Here is a 19,665-nt window from a genome sequence, read left to right as displayed (position 1 = left end):
ATGTTTCTTGCCTGAGATCAGGGAGTTAGAAGTGACGGAACTAGGCTCTGACTGGGGAGCCTGTAGGCTTCCCGCGGCTCTAGGCTGTCTCTTTGCAATGAGGTCCTCCTGCAAGAGCCAGGGCCAGAGCCAGGGAGCCAGAGCCCAGGATGTGGATCAGGGAGAGGAGGGCTTACCCCTGCAGCCCACAGAATCCTCTGGAAGGCTTTTAAAACTTCATTTACCCAGGCCACACCCCTGACTGATGTCATCAGATACCTTGGGATGGGGCCCAGGCGTCAGTATTTTATTTTTATTTTTTTCTTGGTGTATAATATACATATTGGAAAGTGCACAGATCTTTAGGTTACTACTCAATGCATTTTTTCTCTTTTTTTATTTTAAGTCTCAGGAGATCTGAAAAGTTAAATGCAATTTCTCTCTCTTTTTTTGAGACAGAGTCTTGCTTTGTCACCCGGGCTGGAGTGCAATGGAGTGCAGCTGGGACTACAGATGTGCAGCACCATGCCCAGCTAGTTTTTAAACTTTTGTGTAGTGACACAAGGGGCATGGGGTGGGTCTCACTACGTTGCCTAGGCTGATCTTGAACTCCTGGGCTTATGTGATTCTCCCACTTCAGCCTCCAAAAGTGGGATTATAGGTGTGAGCCATGGCACCCGGCCTAAATGACTATTTCTAAAGCAGCCAAAGTTGTGAATCAGTTACTTTGAGGAATCTATGAACACCAAGAGAAGCCAGGGTTTAGGTCCCCAGGGACCCTGGGGGTCTTCTCAGATTGGAAAAGATTAAACTGTGGTTTCTAAAGATTTTCAAGTTGCAATTCCTTGTTTTGAGATTCCTTGGTCTTTAATAAAATCTCTGATGTCACAGCAGGAGTGGAGGAAGACCTACAGGAGCAGTGCCCTCTGTGGCCAGCACTGTGGCCAGGAGATTTCTCTATTTCCCAGGCTCTGGGGATGGGGCGGAGGATTCCAGTTCATGGCCCTGGTACAATGATGCACTGGTTGTAACAGCAATAAACCAGACATTCCTCAAGAGACACCCTGGGCCTCACCTCTTCCCCCATCTCCTGGCGCCGCACTAAAATAGCTGCCTAATCCTGTAGAATATCACCTCTTCCCACTCATGCAGAAACCCATTCAAAAGAGCCATCTGTGCTGCGAATCTTCATTTGTAGCTCCTGTGGCATATGTCAGTTTGTGGATGTAGGTATAGATGGCTGCTGATACATTCCCGGACACACACACACACACACACACACACACACACACACACACACACACACTCTACTTGATGCCATGGGCCGAAGGCCTGTTTTCTCCTTTAAATGGCACCTGCTCCCCTCCACATAGGACATCCCCTCCCCTTCCATGAGCCACCTCTTTTTCTATCCTGATTTGGAGCAGCTCCTCTGTCCTCACCTTTCTGGTGCTGCTGTGATTATTTTCCTGAATTATTTGATTATGACCAGTGTGAAAGTGAAAACAGTTCAGGGAATGTCACATATTTATAGGCTGTTGGATCTGTTGCCTTTGGACATTGCTCTTGAGGAGCTGATTCACATTGCTGTGGAGGTGGTCCACGTTGGAGGCCATCCGGTGCTGTTAAGGTCTGGCTCATCCATCATTACCTATAAACTTCTGAGCTTTTCTCTTGCTTCTTATATTCTTTTTAACTGTCTTTTCGTTTGAGACATAGAATTATTATTATTTTGTTGTGTTTTTTTGAGCATTTATCCTACTTCTTTTATTCTTTTTTAACTGTCTTTTCTTTTAAGACATACAATTATTGGCCGGGCATGGTGGCTCACACCTGCAATCCAAGCACTTTGGAGGCCAAGGCGAGAGGATCACCTGAGGTCAGGAGTTCAAGACCAGCATGACCAACATGGTGAAACCCCATCTTAAAAAAAAAAAAAGACATACAATTATTATTATTATTATTTGAGACAGAGTTTCACTCGTGTTGCCCAGGCTGGAGTGCAGAGGCACGATTTCGGCTCACTGCAAGCTCAGCCTCCTGGGTTCAAGCAATTCTCCTGCCTCGGCCTCCTGAGTAGCTGGGATTACAGGTGTGTGCCACCATACCCAGCTAATTTTTGTACTTTTAATAGAGACAGAGTTTCACCATGTTGGTCAAGCTGTTCTCAAACTCTGGACCTCGTGATTCGCCCGCCTCAGCCTCTTAAAGTGTTGGGATTACAGGCGTGAGCCATTGCGCCTGGCCAGTATTTTTTTGTTGTTGTTTTAATAGTGATGGGGCTTCACCTTGTTGGCCAGGCTGGTCTTGAATTCCTGACCTCAGGTGATCTGCCTGCTTCGGCCACCCAAAGTGCTGGAATTACAGGTGTGAGCCACCACTCCTGGTGTATTTTATTATATGTTTGTTTGTTTTGAGACAGAGTCTTGCTCTATCACCTATGCTGGAGTGCAGTGGTGAGATCTCAGTTCACTGCAACCTCTGCCTCCCAAGTTCAAATGATTCTCATATCTCAGCCTCCCAAGTAGCTGGGATTACACGCACCTGCCACCACGCCTGGCTAATTTTTTTTGTGTGTGTATTTTTAGTAGAGATGGGGTTTCACCATATTGGCCAGGCTGGTCTCGAACTCCTGGCCTGAAGTGTTACACCCACCTCAGCCTCCCAAAGTGCTGGGATTACAGGCATGAACCACCACACCCAGCCTCTTTTTAACTGTCTAACCACATCTCCGAGTACCAGTTTTATAGCTGGAAAAACTGAGATGTGGAATGTCAGCTCCATGAGGGCAGGGATTTCTGCCTGTGGTGCTCATGGTTGGGACCCAGCAGCCTGGAACCGTGCCTGGTACACAGGACAATCTCAGTGAAGATTTTTTAAAGAAGTGAATGAAGCTTGTGGTGCATTTTAATTTTGAAACTCCTCCTTTAAGATTCTCTATCTACTGAGACTCCTTCCTCAGCATAGTCCGCCAGGACAAGCAAGGTGCCCACACTTCCCTCCTGAGAGTTTCCACTCCTATCCCCCTTCAGAGGCTCCTTTTACCTCTGCAGCTGAGGGCACAGACTCAGGAGCTATATGGCCTGCAGCAAACTCTGGTTCCGCCACTTTGTAGCTGTGGGGCCCTGAGCAAATCTCTTAGCCTCTCTATGCCTCAGCTTCCTCATCTCTTTTTATTTTTGAGACTGGGTCTCAATCTGTCATCCAGACTGGAGTGCAGTGGCGTGATCTCCACTCACTGCAACCTCCACCTCCCAGGTTCAAGCGATTCTCCTGCCTCAGCCTCCTGAGTAGCTGGGACTACAGGAGTGTGCCACCACGCCTGCCTAATTTTTGTATTTTTAGTAGGGACAGGGTTTCACCATGTTGGCCGGGCTGATCTCTAACTCCTGATCTCAGGTGATCCGCCTGTCTCGGCCTCTCAAAGTGCTGGGATTATAGGCATGAGCCACCATGTTCTGCTTCCTCATCTCTTTACTGGAGATGACAATAGTACTCACCTCATGGAATTGGAGAGATGATTAAGAGAGTTCATACAAGTGATGTGCTTAGAGTACCTTGCACATAGAAATGTTCCATAAATGCTAATCAGTATTATCTTCAATTTTAAAAAGTTTTTTAGGCCAGGCACGGTGGGTTATGACTGCAATTCCAGCACTTTGGGAGGCCAAAGAGGAAGGATTATTTGAACCCAAGAGTTTGAGACCAGCCTGGGCAACATAGTGAGACCCTGCCTTAAAAAAATTTTTTTTCGGTTGGGCTGGGGGCTCACTATGCTGGCCAGCCTGTTCTTAAATGCCCGACCTCAGGTGATCCGCTCCCCTTGGCCTCCCAAAGTGCTTGGGTTACAGGCGTGAGCCACCACGCCCGGCCTTTTTTTGTTTTGTTTTGTTTTTAAGACGGGGTTTCACCATGTTGGTCAGGCTGGTCTTGAACTCCTGACCTCAGGTGATATGCCTGCCTTGGCCTCCAAAGTGCTTGGATTACAGGTGTGAGCCACCACGCCCCGCCAGTGAACTTTTTTTTTTTGAGACAGAGTCTCACTCTGTCACCGCTCATACTGGAGTGCAGTGGTGAGATCTCAGCTCACTACCACCTCCGCCTCCCGGGTTCAAGCGATTCTCCTGCCTCAGTCTCCTGAGTAGCTGGGATAACAGGCACATGCCACCACGCCCGGCTAAGTTTTGCATTTTTAGTAGAGATAGGGTCTCACCATATTGGCCAGGCTGGTCTGGAACTCCTGACCTTGTGATCCACCCATCTTGGCCTTCCAAAATGCTGGGATTACAGGCGTGAGCCACAGCTCCTGGCCAAGCTTAGTGAACTTTTATAAGGCAGACACTCTTGTAATCACCACCCATGTGAAGAACAAGAACTTTGCCATTCCCCCACTCGCCCTCATAGAAGCCCTTCCCTGCGGCATCTCAACTGTAGTCCCAGGCTTCCTCCACCGGAGCCCACCATCCGGACTCATGGGACTCACTTCCAGGAGGTTCATCACCCAAGACCGCATCTCTAGACACCATACTTCAGTCTTACCCACTTTAAAAATAACTTTATTACGGTATAATTTACATCTAATAAAATTCATCCATTTTAAGGGCACAATTTTGATGAGTTTGACAGGTGTATACAACCATGTAATAATCCTGACACAAGAACATTTCTCTCACTCCCCAAATTCCCTTGTACCCCTTCACACCCATTCCCCTTCCCCCAGTCCTGGGCCTGGGTAACCACTAATTTGCTTTTTGTTACTGTAGATCAGATTACCCTGTTCCAAAATTTCATATAAATAAAATCATGTTATATTCTTTTTTGAGTACAACTTCTTTCAGTAATGGTTACGGAATTTATCCCTGTTCAGTATTTCCTTCCTTTTCATTGCTGGGAAGTATTCCACTGAATGAATATACCAAAATTGTTTATGCATTCTTCTTTTGACAGACATTTGAGTTGTTATCCGTTTTTGGCTATTACAAATAAAGCTGCTCAAGCATTGGTGTACAGGACATATGCTTTCATTCACTCGGGTAAATAAATACTTAGGAGTGAGATTGCTAGGCTGTCTGTATAGGAGATATGTACTAAAATTTATAGAAAACTGTCAAACTGTTTTCCAAAATGTGTGTTCAGGAAAAACTCTCAAGCTGAGTTTTTCTTCCACTTTTGGACCGATATAACAACATAGAAGACTTCCGTGACCCCAAAATATATAGGGAGTTCTCCCCACCAGCAAGCAAGATATCAATTCTGCAGCATATGCCAACTGGGTGCCAGTTCCCACACTGTCTACTTGGAGATAGTGTCAGATTCCACAGATTTGGAGCTCAGTCCTCAAACTCTACCCCGCCACCCCACCCTGCCAGCCCCCAGATACCAGTAGCAAGTCTGGGCCTCAGGAACTTCTGACCAACTGGCTTCAAGTTGGCGTTCCCACAATCCCATCTTTGAGGGCAATTACTTTGATGAAGCAGCTCACACAACTCAGGGAAATATTTACTTATGTTTACCGATTTACTAATGTAAATAAAAAATACAGGCCGGTCGAGGTGGCTCATGCCTGTAATCTGAGCACTTTGAGAGGCCAAGGTGGGCGGATCACTTGAGGTCAGGAGTTTGATACCAGCCTGGTCAACGTAGTGAAACCCCGTCTCTACTTTGTATAAAATACAAAAAATAGCCCGTTGTGGTGGTGTGCACCTGTAATCCCAGCTACTCAGGAGGCTGAGGTAGGAGAATCACTTGAGCCAGGGAGGCGGAGGTTGCAGTGAGCTGAGATCGCACCATTGCACTCCAGCTTGAGTGACAAGAGCGAAACTCCGTCTCAAAAAAAAAAAAAAAAATCCTAAGCTCCCCAACTGACTGAACAGACCCCCTTCTGAGCCAAGGGGACCCAGAGAAACCTGAAAAACTGAACTCCTGGCCAAGACTGGAAAGGAGGTCACACATTCTTCCTTTTAGAGTTTAGGCACAACTGACCAGCGTCAACATGAAAATAGAGAAATAAGACTGACAGAACAGACTCTGGGCAATAGGATACCAAATTCCAACCTTACCCTGCTATAGCATCGTGGGACAAATAGCGACCCTAAAGGAAATAAAAATATTTTACCCAAAAATATATTTCTTTGACATATTTTGAAATAGTTTTGCAGAACCATCTTTTGTGGGGGAAATTTGCATCTGTAGAGAATCTCCATTAACGCAGCCAGGCTTCCCTCTTTAGGCCTTTCTGGGACTATGAGAGATTAAATTAGAGCCTGACACGTTTAAGTTCTGAAAAGAGCTTTAACATCTATTCTTTCTGAAAGGGGCTACCTATGAGGCTTCATCTATGTAACAGGAACTTTGGGCCCAGCCCTGTGGCTCACACCTGTAATACCAGCACTTTGGGAGGCCAAGGTAGGTGGATCACTTGAGGTCAGGAGTTCGAGACAAGCCTGGCCAACATGGTAAAACCCCCTCTACTAAAAATACAAAAATCAGCTGAGTGTGGTGGCGAGTGCTTATAATCCCAGCTGAGGAGGAGTCTGAGGCAGGAGAATTGCTTGAACCCAGGAGGCACAGGTTGCAATGAGCTGAGAGCGTGCCACTGCACTCCAGCCTAGGCAACAGAGTGAGACTCCGTATTAAAAAAAAAAAAAGAACCTAGGCCTCCATAACCCTCCTTTTCTGAACTCAAGCATTTCCTTCTGCTAACTTCAAGTCTTTAGAGAAAGCTTTAATTCTTTTTCTTTCTCATTTTTTTTTTTTTAGATGGAGTTTTGCTCTTGCTGCCCAGGCTGGAGTGCAATGGCACGATCTCGGCTCACTGCAACCTCTGCCTCCTGGGTTCAATTGATTCTCCTGCTTCAACCTCCCGAGTAGCTGGGATTACAAGCATGTGCCACCACGCCCAACTGATTTTGTATTTTTAGTAGAGACGGCATTTCTCCATCTTGGTAAGGCTGTTCTCGAACTTCCGACCTCAGGTGATCTGCCTGCTTCAGCCTCCCAAAGTGCTGAGATTACAGGCGTGAGCCACCACCTCTGGCCAGCTTTAACTCTTTCAACCAACTGCCAATCAGAAAATCTTTGAACCCACCTAAGACCTAGAAGCCCATTGCTCCTTCAAGATATCCCACATCTTTTGGCTGAACCAATGTACACCTTCCATATATTGATTTATAATTTAACCTACAATTCTCTCCGTAATACACAGCTAACTACAATCACCATGTCAGGTAGTTTTTTTTAGAAAAATAAGTAAAGAAAATAAAAAAAAGAAAAAAAAATCTCCCTAAAACATATAAATCTCTGCTAACCTGACAACCGCGGGTACACTTTCTCACTTTCCTCAGGCCATGGGGAATAATCATGTTGGCTCAGAATAAACCTCTTTAAAATACAGAATCTGGTTTTCCAGTAACATTATAAAGGCTATTTAAAAAGATACCAGTGAAGATATGAGTAGGGCAAGGTATTGGGGGAAAGTACACGGAGCTCCTGTGTCCTCCCCAGGTATAGCACCCTTTAGGAACCTCCACGTGTTCAGCTATCCGGAAGCTTTCTGAACCCTGTCAGCTTGGGTTTTTTTTTTTTTTTTTTTGTGACAGTCTCACTGTCTCGCCATGCTGGAGTGCAGTCGCACGATCTCGGCTCACTGCAACCTCTGCCACCCGAGTTCAAGCGATTCTCCTGCCTCAGCCTCTGGAGTAGCTGGGATTATGCGGCCCGTCACCACATCTAATTTTTGTATTTTTAGTAGAGACGGGGTATCACTGTTTTGGTCAGGGTGGTCTTAAAATCCTGACCTCGTGATCCACATGCCTCAGCATCCCAAAGTGCTGGGATTACAGGCGTGAGCCACCACACCCAGCCCATCTTGGGTTTTTATAGAAAACCTTGTTGAAATAAAGACCTCCAGGGTATGGGGCACTCTGGAATGAGAGTCCTAAATCACACAAGGCAGAATTACAGCTCCGCCTTGGGGCAGGTGAAAGGAGGGCAGGAGAAAATCAAAGAGATTCTGTTTCCTGAGGCCTGCACCTGAGGCCTACAGCACCCAGCATTATAACAAAAGACTGTAACAAGGGCTATGGGAGTTACAAGCCAGGAACCACTGAGGAAGCCAATACATATATATATATATATATATATATATGTGAAATAACATCACACTGTGCCATTGTACATTCTCACCAGCAATATATAAAAGATCCAGGGCTAGGCATGGTGGCTGACACCTGTAATCCCAGCGTTTTGGGAGGCTGAGGTAGGTAAGTCGCCTGAGGTCAGGAGGTCAAGACCAGCCTGACCAACATAGTGAAACCCAATCTCTACTAAAAATACAAAATTAGCCGGGTGTGGTGGCTAACCCCTGTAGTCCCAGCTACTCGAGAGGCAGAGGCAGAAGTGCTTGAACCTGGGAGGCAGAGGTTGCGGTGAGCCAAGAAGCGTCGCTGCCCTCCAGCCTGAGCAAGAGTGAGACTCTGTCTCAAAAAGATAAAAAATCAAATTTACCATCTTAATCATGTTTAAATCTTTCTTTTGTTCCTTCTTTTCTTTCTTTCTTTCTTTTTCTTTTTCTTTCTTTCTCTCTCTCCCTTCCTCCCTCCCACTTTCCTCCCTCCCTCCCTCCCTCCTCCTCCTTCCTTCCTTCCTTCTTCTCTCTCTCTTTCTCTTTCTTTCTTTCTTTTTTTTGAGATGGAATCTCGCTCTGTCTCCCAGGCTGGAGTGCAGTGGCACAATCTCGGCTCACTGCAACCTCCACCTCCTGGGTTCAAACTATTCTCCTGCCTCAGCCTCCCAAATAGCTAGGACTACAAATGCCCACCAGAAAAGGATATCTAGTTCTTCCAGCATCATTTGTTGAAAAGACATTGCATTACCATATTGAGTTAACTTGGCACCTTTGTTGAAAATCAATAGACCACAAACCGTGAATTTGTGAATCTACTTCTTGGACTCTTTTCTGTTCCATTGATTTATAGGTCTATCCTTACACAAATAGTACAGTTTTTTATTTATTTATTTATTTTTGAGATGGAGTCTTGCTCTGTTGCCCAGTCTGGAGTGCAATGGCGTGATCTTGGCTCACTGCAACTTCCACCTACCGGGTTCACCTCTCCTGCCTCAGCCTCCTGAGTAGCTGGGATTACAGGTGCCTGCCACCATGCCCAGCTTATTTTCGTATTTTTAGTAGAGATGAGGTTTCTTTTTGTTTTCTTTTTTTTTTTCTTTTTTTGAGTCTAGTCTTGTTCTGTTGCCCAGGCTGGAGTGCAGTGGTACAATCTCAGCTCACTCACTGCAACCTCTAGACACAGGGTTTCACCATGTTGGTCAGGCTGGTCTTGAACTCCTGAACTCGTGATCTGCCCACCTTGGCCTCCCAAAGTGCTGGGATTACAGGCATGAGCCACCATGTGTGGCCAAATAGCACCATTTATTAACACTGACTTTACAGAAAGTCTTGAAATCAGGTGGTATAAGCCTTCCAACTTTGTTATTATTATTTTTTATTTGTTTGGTTTTTGAGATGGAGTTTCACTCTTGTTGCCCAGGCTGGAGTACAGTGGCATGATCTCAGCTCCCCGTAAGCTGGTCACGGCGTGGCTGTTTGCTTCTTCAAGAGGAGCAGGAGTGTCTGTCTCTTCACACTGTTGGTTAAGATGAAATCTATAAAAAGCCATGAGCACGTGAGTGATGTCCCATCCCATTTGCCCCACTCTGTGGGTCAGGAGCAACTCATGGGTCCTGCCCACACTCAAGAGGAAGGGATTACACAGGGCAGGACTCACTGGGGGTCAGTTAGGGTGTGTTGGCCACACCCTCCATACCCTTCATTCTTTACAACAAATTTGTCAAAGTACCTGGGCTGTATAACCTGTAGAGTTTCCTACAGTCTGGATTTTGCTAATTGTATGCTTGTAGTGCAATTCAGCATGTTCCTCTCTTCTCTGCATTTCTGGTGAATTGGCAGCTGGACACAGATAATTGATCAGGCTCAGGTTGGATCCTGTTAGCAATATTTTAGATGGTGGTGGTGTGTGGTCTTCACTCAGGAGGCACATAGCATCTGTTTTGTGATGCCAGTGGCTATTGAGACGTAATGCCTGCATTAATTAATTCACTAGGGGCAGTAAAATGGCGATATTCTAATTCTATTTCTTTTTTTAAATTCACTGAATTATTATTTATTTATTTCAAGACGGAGTCTTGCTCTGTTGCTCAGGCTGGAGTGCAGTGGAATGATCTTGGCTCACTGCATCCTCTGCCTTCTGGGTACAAGCAGTTCTCCTGTCTCAGCCTCCCAAGTAGCTGAGACTACAGGTGCACACCACCATGCCTGGCTAATTTTTGTATTTCTAGAAGAGATGGATTTTCACCATATTGGTCAGGCTAGTCTCAAACTCCTGACTTCAGGTGATTCTCCCACCTCAGCCTCTCAAAGTGCTGGGATTACAGTTGTGAGCCAACATGCCCAGCCTGTAATATTTTTATAAGATGATACTTTCCTTCATCTATTGTTTAAGTCCAGTTCACATAGGGAAGGAAGGATAAATGTTTGATTCATTTATTTACCAGTTTTCAAAATACATATATTGGTGACCAGTTGTTTTTTAACAGCATTGTGAACCCATGGATTTAAACCTATTTGATTGGTTTGAGTTCATTGCAATTCTTTTTTTTTTTTTTTTTTTTTTTTTTTTTTTGAGACGGAGTTTCACTCTTGTTACCCAGGCTGGAGTGCAATGGCGCGATCTTGGCTCACCGCAACCTCCGCCTCCTGGGTTCAGGCAATTCTCCTGCCTCAGCCTCCTGAGTAGCTGGGACTACAGGCACGCGCCACCATGCCCAGCTAATTTTTTTTGTATTAGTGGAGACGGGGTTTCACCGTATTGACCAGGATGGTCTCAATCTCTTGACCTCGTGATCCACCCGCCTCGGCCTCCCAAAGTGCAGGGATTACAGGCTTGAGCCACCGCGCCCGGCCGATTGCAATTCTTATCTTTATTAAAGGTCACACAGTCTAGCAGGAGCCCTTCAAACTGGCTCCTGAGTCTTTTTGATATGATCCTATTAGTCTTTGAGAGCTGCCTTGCAAGCTGGTATGTCAAGGTGATCCAGCTCTTGACTTGGAACAAAGCATTTCTCCAAGAAGCCCTGTTTTTTTTTTTTGTTTTTTTTTTGAGCTGGAGTTTCGCTCTTGTTGCCCAGACTAGAGTGCGGTGGCGCTATCCCGGCCTTTATTTTTATTTTTTATTTTTTTAGAGATGGGCTCTTCTTACTTTGCTGCCCAGGCTTTAGGACATTGTAGCTAACTGCAACCTTGAACTCCCGGCTTTAAGCATTCCTCTCACCCGGGTCTCCCAAAGTGCTGGGATTACAGGCATGCCATTGTGCCCAGTCCCCAACTGAAATATTATTTTAAGACCACAATCCAGGCTCTGGGGATGGTACTGTCACTGGGTTAGCCTTTTTGGTGGACAAAAGTAGGAAATATAGGCCAGGTGTGGTGGCTCACACCTATAATCCCAGCACTTTGGGAGGCTGAGGTAGGAGGATCACCTAAGGTCAGGAGTTTGAGACCAGCCTGGTCAACATAATGAAACCCTGTCTCTATGAAAAAATACAACAATTAGCCGGCTGTGGTGGTATGTGCCTAGCGTCCCAGCTACTTGGGAGACTGACACAGGAGAGTCACTTGAACTTGGAGGGTGGAGGTTGCAGTGAGCAAGATCTCACCACTTCACTCCGACCTGGGCCACTTGTGTGAGACTCCATCTTAAAAAAAAAAAAAAGTCTGAAATATATATACAGTGATTCTTTGGGAGCTCATCTGATATGAGGAAGAAGGGGGAGGGGTTGGAACTGAGAGGCAATAAATAGCTGACATGTTCACTGTTTTCTGGACTTTCTGGCCTTCATTTCTGTGGTCCCTGTTCTGCTGCTTAATTTACTTTTTTTTTTTTTCTTTTTTTTAACATAAATGAATGACCTGGTGTCTGGGTAAGGTTTTTTTGTTTGTTTGTTTTTGAGACTGAGTCTCTCTCTGTTGCCTAGGTTGGAGTACAGTGGCATGATCTCGACTCACTGCAACCTCCACCTCCCAGATTCAAGTGATCCTCGTGCCTCAGCCTTCCTGGTAGCTGGGATTACAGGCATGTGCCACGTGCCTGGCTAATTTTTCTATTTTTAGTAGAGATGGGGTTTTGCCATGTTGGCCAGGCTGGTCTCGAACTCCTGACCTCAGGTGATCCATCCACCTCGGCCTCCCAAAGTGCTGGGATTACAGGCGTGAGCCACTGCGCCTGGCCTTCTGCTGCTTGATTTTATTCCATGGCCACAGTTTCTGCCAGGTCCCGTCTGCACAGAGCAGGGAGCCTTGGAGGGTCTGTTTCAGGATGTAGAGGAGCTCGATAAACCCCATATGCTGCCTCAGCCCCTCCAAGCTCCCTGTGCTTGGCCGCAACCAGTTTCAGCTGCTCTTCTCAAACGCTGCCGAGCTTTCTCCTGAATGTCTGATGCCTATTTTAGGATCCTCTCTTTTCAGGTCCACCTGATGTTGCCCTGGTTGCTTCCCTCTCCTTCCTCCCCCACACATCTTGTGACTGTCAGTGTTTTGTCCTCGTTCACTCGTATTTTAGGCTTTGAGGACGTAGCTTGTCACCAGTTGTGTTAGAAACCTTGTCCGGTGGTTTTTGGAGACGGCTAGGCTCATTCACGCAGCTGGTCACGGGTTAGGCTGGAAGGGCCACAGAAACTTCACTCAGCTTTCCCTGTCATGCAGTAATCTGAGCTTTTTAAAAGCAAAGTGGACTGGGTGCAATGGCTGATGCCTGTAATCCCAGCACTTTAGGAGGCCGAGGTGGGCAGGTCACGAGGTCAGGAGTTCCAGACCAGCCTGGCCAACATAGTGAATCCCTGTCTCTATTAAAAACACAAACAAAATTAGCCGGGCATGGTGGCAGGAACCTGTAATCCCAGATACTTGGAAGGCTGAGGCAGGAGAATCACTTGAACCCAGGAGGTGAAGGTTGCAGTGAGCCAAGATTGTGCCATTGCATTCCAGCCTGGGCGACAGTAGGAGACTCTGTCTCAAAAAAACAAAAACAAAAACAAAAACATGGTGGCTGTTTTCCCAGAAAGCACAAAAGCAGAAGCTTCTAGGTCTCCTAAAGGTCAGGTGGTCACTCCCACTGCCTTCTGGTAGTCAGAGCAAGTGGTAAGACTCGGTCAGAGTCAAGGGCAGGAACATGACTCTGAGGAGCTGCAGGTGCATATAGGCAGAAGGGGTGGATAGTGCCATCTTCAGAGATGCCAGCTCAGGCTTGTCTGACCCAGAGCCCAAGCAGGTGCCATCCCCTAGGAAGCTTCCTGCAGGCCAAATGAACACTGTACCTTAGCTGTGGATAAGGGGTGGGGCAGGGGAGGGAAAGGACTCCCGGTGTTCACACTCCTCGGGATTCCACGTAGGTATGGAGTTTCCACCTGGGTCTGTGGGGAGCATAGGGGTTGACACAAGACTGGCACTGTGGAAAAGAATTAACTCCCATCTTTCCTCTCCACCCCTATTGCTTGCAGGCCCTCCCAGGGCTGGCAGGACATACGGCCCTGCCGGTGGTAAGTCAAGCCGGGAGCCCTGCCAGGGAGGGCCAGATGGAGAAGGAGGAAAGCACAGATCAGCTTCGTGGCCGGCACCATAAATAATGCTCCTAGGTGAGGGTGGCAGCTCTGCAGGCCCATTTGATCAGCCGTGGGTGTCAGGGCTTCAGCCCTCCCCTGTCTCTGGCCTGAAAGTCTTAATCCGCTGGGCATAAGGGCTCCCTGCAACCTGCGCCAGGGAGGCGGGGAGGACGGCTGAAGGGGAAGGCAGATAATCTGACGTATCAGGGCCACTCCAAAAGCCATTCTTTTGTTCCCTCCTGGCTGAGAGGAGGTGCATGGGGCCAACTGTGTGTGGGGAAGGGCCACCGCCTGGGGCCTTGACATTCTGATGGACCGTAGGGCAGGCATTTTCCTCTCTGATGCCTCAGCTCTTTTTCTGGGGCTGGCTAGGAGCACTGGCAAGGCTGATGCCATATGGTGGTTCCACTTCCTCAGGCATGGAAGTGGATCTTTGCAAATTGGAGAGCAGGCGCTGAGCCTCACTCCTGCTGTCTTCTATGCCTGGCTGTCTCCCCTCAAGAGGTGGAGATTTGACTTTCTGCCTCAGGACAAATTCCACAGGCTGTCCCATTTATCCTTAGGAAGACAAAACAGAGGGTTCCACCTGCCAGAACTCTCCAGATATTTTTGCTGTCAGGCTCATGGAGAGCCAGAGCAGATCAGAGGGCGCAAAGATTCTGAGAGAGGGCGAGGGAGGGCCAGGGAGGAAGCCGAGAGCTCCGTGCTGTTGGCATCTCATGGTCCCCGTTCTCCCTGTACTCGGTATCACTGCAGTTTTTTGAACAGGGAGACATTTTAGAGCTCTGATTGTCAAAGTGTAGCCTGGGACCCATCTTGGAATCAACTAGGGGAGCTTTAAAAAATGGCAGGTCCCTGGGCTTTTTCAGACCTGATTAATCGTAATCCCTAGAGAAGAGGCGCCCCGGGAGCTGCATTTTCAACAAGCCCTCTGGTGATTACTTAACCTTTCTTTCTTTCTTTTTTTTTTTGAGATAGAGTCTCGCTCTGGAGTGCAGTGGCACGATCTCGGCTCACTGCAACCTCTGCCTCCCCGGTTCAAGCGATTCTCCTGCCTCAGCCTCCCAAGTAGCTGGGATTACAGGTATGCGTCACCACGCCCAGGTGATTTTTGTGCTTGTGATGGGGGCACGGTCAGGCACAGTGGCACTCTTGGCCCCTTGGGGTCTGATGGGTCTGGGAATTTAGTCATAGCACACCCCTGGTCTAGCTTGGTTTTGTTGCAGCCTGGGTTGAATGAGTTCTCCAAGGCATTTTGTGCTCTGAGATCCCACAACAAACCTTTAATAGAAATGCATGAGTTCATAAATTGCATCTAGAAATGCACATTCTATAAGTCACTTACCTAGAGTCAAGCGCTGCAGCTGTTTCTAAGCCCTGTCCTCTAACTGCCCTACTCAGAGATGCTCAGCAAAGTGACCCCCCCCACCCCCGATGCTGTCTGTGACACTGCCTGTGATTCCCCCATCGTTACTGAGCGGAAGTGGCATATTAGAGGTGGCAGGTCTGTGTTGCCAGAGGCCAGGAGCTCCCCTGGCTCAGTCCACCAGTCTGCAGCTGCCTTCTCTGGGGTCAGGTGCCAGCCAGACTTGGTTGGTAGCAGGGCTTAGGAGTCTTGGGTGTTGTAATATGAACGTGGGCTGAGCTTTGGAGGGTGACAGGGACTTGGCCTGTTGTGCGTTTCTGTAGTCATCACTATTGCTTTCCTTCAGTGGAGCTCAGGGCATGTGGGCAGGGGCAGGGTGCATTCAGAGATAGGCCTGGGGTCCTCCACTCCTCCCTGACGCTGCTCCACTGCAGCTGAGGGCCAAGGGGACAGAGGGCATTGAGGAGGGCAGATGGGGCTTGGTGCCTCTCTGGCCTGCCCACCACTCAGGGCCACTGCAGATTCGGCAGTTAGAGACACTAACCCAGAGCCAGAGAGGAGTAAGAAAACATCAAAGGACTCTCCTTTCTGCTGAAAGCATCAAACGCACCTTCCTAGTCAAGATCCTGATTTTTGCAGGAGGAAAAGTCTTCCTTTCAGGAGGCTATGCCTACGTGAACAGCCGAGTAATCTCCATCACTGCTGTGGAGTCCCGCTATGTCCTCAGGTTATCCATAGTCCTTCTGACAACATGCAAAGTGGCCACTGTTTGCTCCATTTTGCAGATGGGAAAGCCGAGCCCTGGGAGCTCAGCTCTTACACAGCCAGCAAGCGGCCGGCTAGGGTGAGGGCTCAGGACTACCCCCAGGCCAAGGCTCTGCTGGCTTCCCCTCAGGCCAGGCCAGGCAGCCTCAGGGAGGTCAGAAGAGAGAATTCAAGATATACAGAGTCAATGCAATTCCTATAAAAATCCCAACAGCATTTTTTAAAACAGAAATAGAAAAAAATATAAAATTTATATGGAATCTCGAGGAACCTCACATAGACTAAACAATCTTAAAAATGAAGAACAAAGAAAAAAATGAAGATCTTATGCTTCCTAATTTCAAAATTACAGGGCCAATGTGATGACTAATGCATGTAATTCTAGCACTTTGGGAGGCTGAGGCAAGAGGATCACTTGAGCCCAGGAGTTTGAGACCAGCCTGGACAACATAGAGAGATCCTGTATCTACAAAAATGAAAAATAAAAAAATTAGCCAGGCATGGTGGCACACTTCTGTGGTCCCAGCTGAGATGAGGCTGAGATGGGAGGATTGCTTGAGCCCAGGAAATCAATGCTGCAGGGAACTGTGATTAGTGCTACTGCAGTCCAGACAGGGCGAAAAAAGAAACTCCATCTCAAAAATAAATAAATTAATAAATTAATTAATAAATTAATTAATTATTAAAATTAAATAAATTAAAAAGCATAGCTGGGCATGGTGGCTTACGCCTGTAATCCCAGCACTTTGGAAGGAGGCTGAGGCTGATGGATCACCTGAGGTTAAGAGTCCGAGACCAGATTAACCAACATGGTGAAACCCCGTCTCTACTAAAAATACAAAAAATTAGCTGGGCATGGTGGCGCGTGCCTGTAATCCCAGCTACTCAGGAGGCTGAGGCAGGAGAATTGCCTGAACCCAGGAGGCGGAGGTTGCGGTGAGCCGAGATCGCGCCATTGCACTCCAGCCTGGGTAACAAGAGTGAAACGCCGTCTCAAAAAAAAAAAAAAAAAAAAAAAACATACAATTCCCCAGGACAGTGGTTTACACTTGTAATCCCAGCACTTTGGTGGGGGCCAAGTGGGAGAACTTCTTCTTTGTTTGTTTGTTTTTTTTTTAAAGACGGGGTTTCACCATGTTGGTCAGGCTAGTCTTGAACTCCTGACCTCAGGTGATCTGCCCACCTTGGCCTCCAAAGTGCTTGGATTACAGGCGTGAACCATCACGCCCGGCCCGTGGGAGGACTTCTTGAGGCCACAAGCTTGAGACCAGCCTGGGCAACATAAAGAGACTCCGTCTCTACCAAAACTAGGAAAAAATTAGCTGGGTGTAGTGGCACACACCTGTAGTTCCAGCTACTCAGGAGGCTGAGGTGGGAAGATTGCTTGAGCCAGGGATATTGAGGCTGAAGTGAGACGTGTTGGCACTACTGCACTGCAGCCTGGGTGACTGAATCAGGTGCTGTCTCAAAAACAAAGTGTACAATTCAGTAACATTTATTACATTCAGAACGTTGTTCAACAATCACCACCACCTAACTCCAGAACAATTCCATCCCCTCAAAAGAAATCCCACGTTCACAGTCACTTCCCGTTCACCCCTCCCCTCAGCCCTTGGCAATTACGAATCCTCTTTCTGTCTCTATGGATTTGCCTATTGATCCCATTTTTAAAAATAGAATTTTAATCAGATTTATTTTCATTATCAATTTTCAGTGAGAAAGCATTTTCTGGAGTAAATAATATTAAACAAGGTAATTCCTTAAGTAATTTTCTATTGCATATAGTAAATTTTTTTCCATTTTGATTTTTACCTTGCTGAGATTATTATCACTGGGATCAATTCTTTTCTTTTCTTTCTTTCTTTTTTTTTTGAGACAGAGTCTCACTCTGTTGCCCAGGCTGAAGTGCAATGGCACAATCTCAACTCACCGCAACCTCCGCCTCCCTGGTTCAAGTGATTTTCCCTGCCTTAGCCTCTCAAACAGCTGAGATTACAGGCACCTGTAACCTCGCCCAGCTAATTTTTTTTTTTTTTTTTTGATGGAGTGTTGCTTGGTCACCAGGCCAGAGTGCAGTGGCACATAGAGACGGGATTGCTTACTGCAACCTCAGCCTCCTGGGTTCAGGCAATTCTCCTCCCTCAGCCTCCATGTAGCTGGGACTACAGGTGTGCATCACCACTCCTGAATAATTTTTGTGTTTTTAGTAGAGACGGGATCACACCATGTTGGCCAGGATGGTCTCGATCTCTTGATCTCATGATCTGCCTGCCTCAGCCTCCCAAAGTGTTGGGATTACAGGCATGAGCCACCGAGCCTGGCCTAATTTTTTGTATTTTTGGTAGAGATGGGGTTTCACCACATTGGTCAGGCTGGTCTCAAACTCCTGACCTTAGGCAACCCACCTGCCTCAGCCTCCCAAAGTGCTGGGGTTACAGGTGTGAGAGCCACTGCACCCAGCCAGTATCAATTCTTTTCTGACAATTTTTTTTTTTTTTTTTGGAGGCAGAGTCTTGCTCTCTTGCCAAAGTTGGAGAACAGTGGCATGATCTTGGCTCACTGCAACCTCCACTTCCCAGGTTCAAGTGATTCTCCTGTCTCAGCCTCTTGAGTAGCTGGGACTACAGGCTCGAGTCACCATGCCTGGCTAATTTTTGTATTTTTAGTAGAAATGGGGTTTCACCATGTTGGTTAGGCTGGTCTTGAACTCCTGACCTCGTGATCTGCCTGTCTTGGCCTCCCAAAGTGCTGGGATTACAGGAGTGAGCCACTGCACCTGGCCTCTAACAAATTTTAAAATCCCATATGACTTACTGACTTTTTGGGGGGCCTGGGGGAGAGTACACAGCAAGTTTCATTGTTTAAGTTTCCTCTAACTATGAGTATTTTTTGTGGCCATTATTTTCACCAGGTATAATTTCTCCAATCAAATTTTGCAAATTCAAATTTTTTCTTTTTTTTTTTTTTTTAGTTTTCTTTTTATTTGAAGCACTGTGGTTTGTACAGATTCCAATTTCTTTGAGATGTTTTGATTCTTTCTTCTGGCCATTTTAATTTTATTTATTTATTTTAAGATGGGGGTTTCACCATGTTGGCCAGGATAGTCTTAATCTCCTGACCTCGTGATCTGCCTGCCTTGGCCTCCCAAAGTGCTGGGATTACAGGTGGCCTTATTCATTTATTTATTTATTTGAGACTGAGTTTCACTCTTGTTGCCCAGGCTGGAGTGCAGTGGCATGATCTCGGCTCACTGCAGCCTCTGCCTCCCAGGTTCAAGCGATTCTCCTGCTTCAGCCTCCTGAGTAGCTGGGATTACAGGCATCCACCAGCATGACCGGCTAATTTTTGTACTTTTAGTAGAGATGGGGTTTCACCATGTTGGCCAGGCTGGTCTCGAACTTCTGACTTCAGGTGATCTGCCGCCTCGGCCTCCCAAAGTCCTGGGATTACAGGCATGAGCCACCCCGCCCAGCCTTTCTGGCCATTTGTAATTTTAATTTTAATTTATTCATTTATTTTTGGAGAAAGAGTCTCATGCTGTCATCCATGCTGGAGTGCAGTGCTGCGACCTTGGCTCACTGCAACCTCCGCCTTCCAGGTTCAAGCAATTCTTGTTCCTCAGCTTCCCAAGTAGCCCAGAATACAGGTGTGTGCCACTACACCCTGCTAATTTTTTGTAGTTTTGTAGAGACAGGGTTTCACCATGTTGTCCAGGCTCGTCTCAAACTCCTGAGCTCAGGCAATCTACCTGCCTTGACTTTCCAAAGTGCTGGGGTTATAGGTGTGAGCCACTGCATGAGCCCAGATGGTGGGCCAAGCCATCCCACTGCACACTGAGGATGAGCCAAGTTCCAGGAGCTCCAGTTTTGCCAGGGAGACACAGG

This window comes from Aotus nancymaae, unplaced genomic scaffold (genome assembly GCF_030222135.1).
Source record: "Aotus nancymaae isolate 86718 unplaced genomic scaffold, 86718_ANA_hifiasm-v0.15.2.pri h1tg000040l, whole genome shotgun sequence".
NCBI lineage: Eukaryota > Metazoa > Chordata > Mammalia > Primates > Aotidae > Aotus > Aotus nancymaae.
This window is presented reverse-complemented; position numbering follows the sequence as displayed.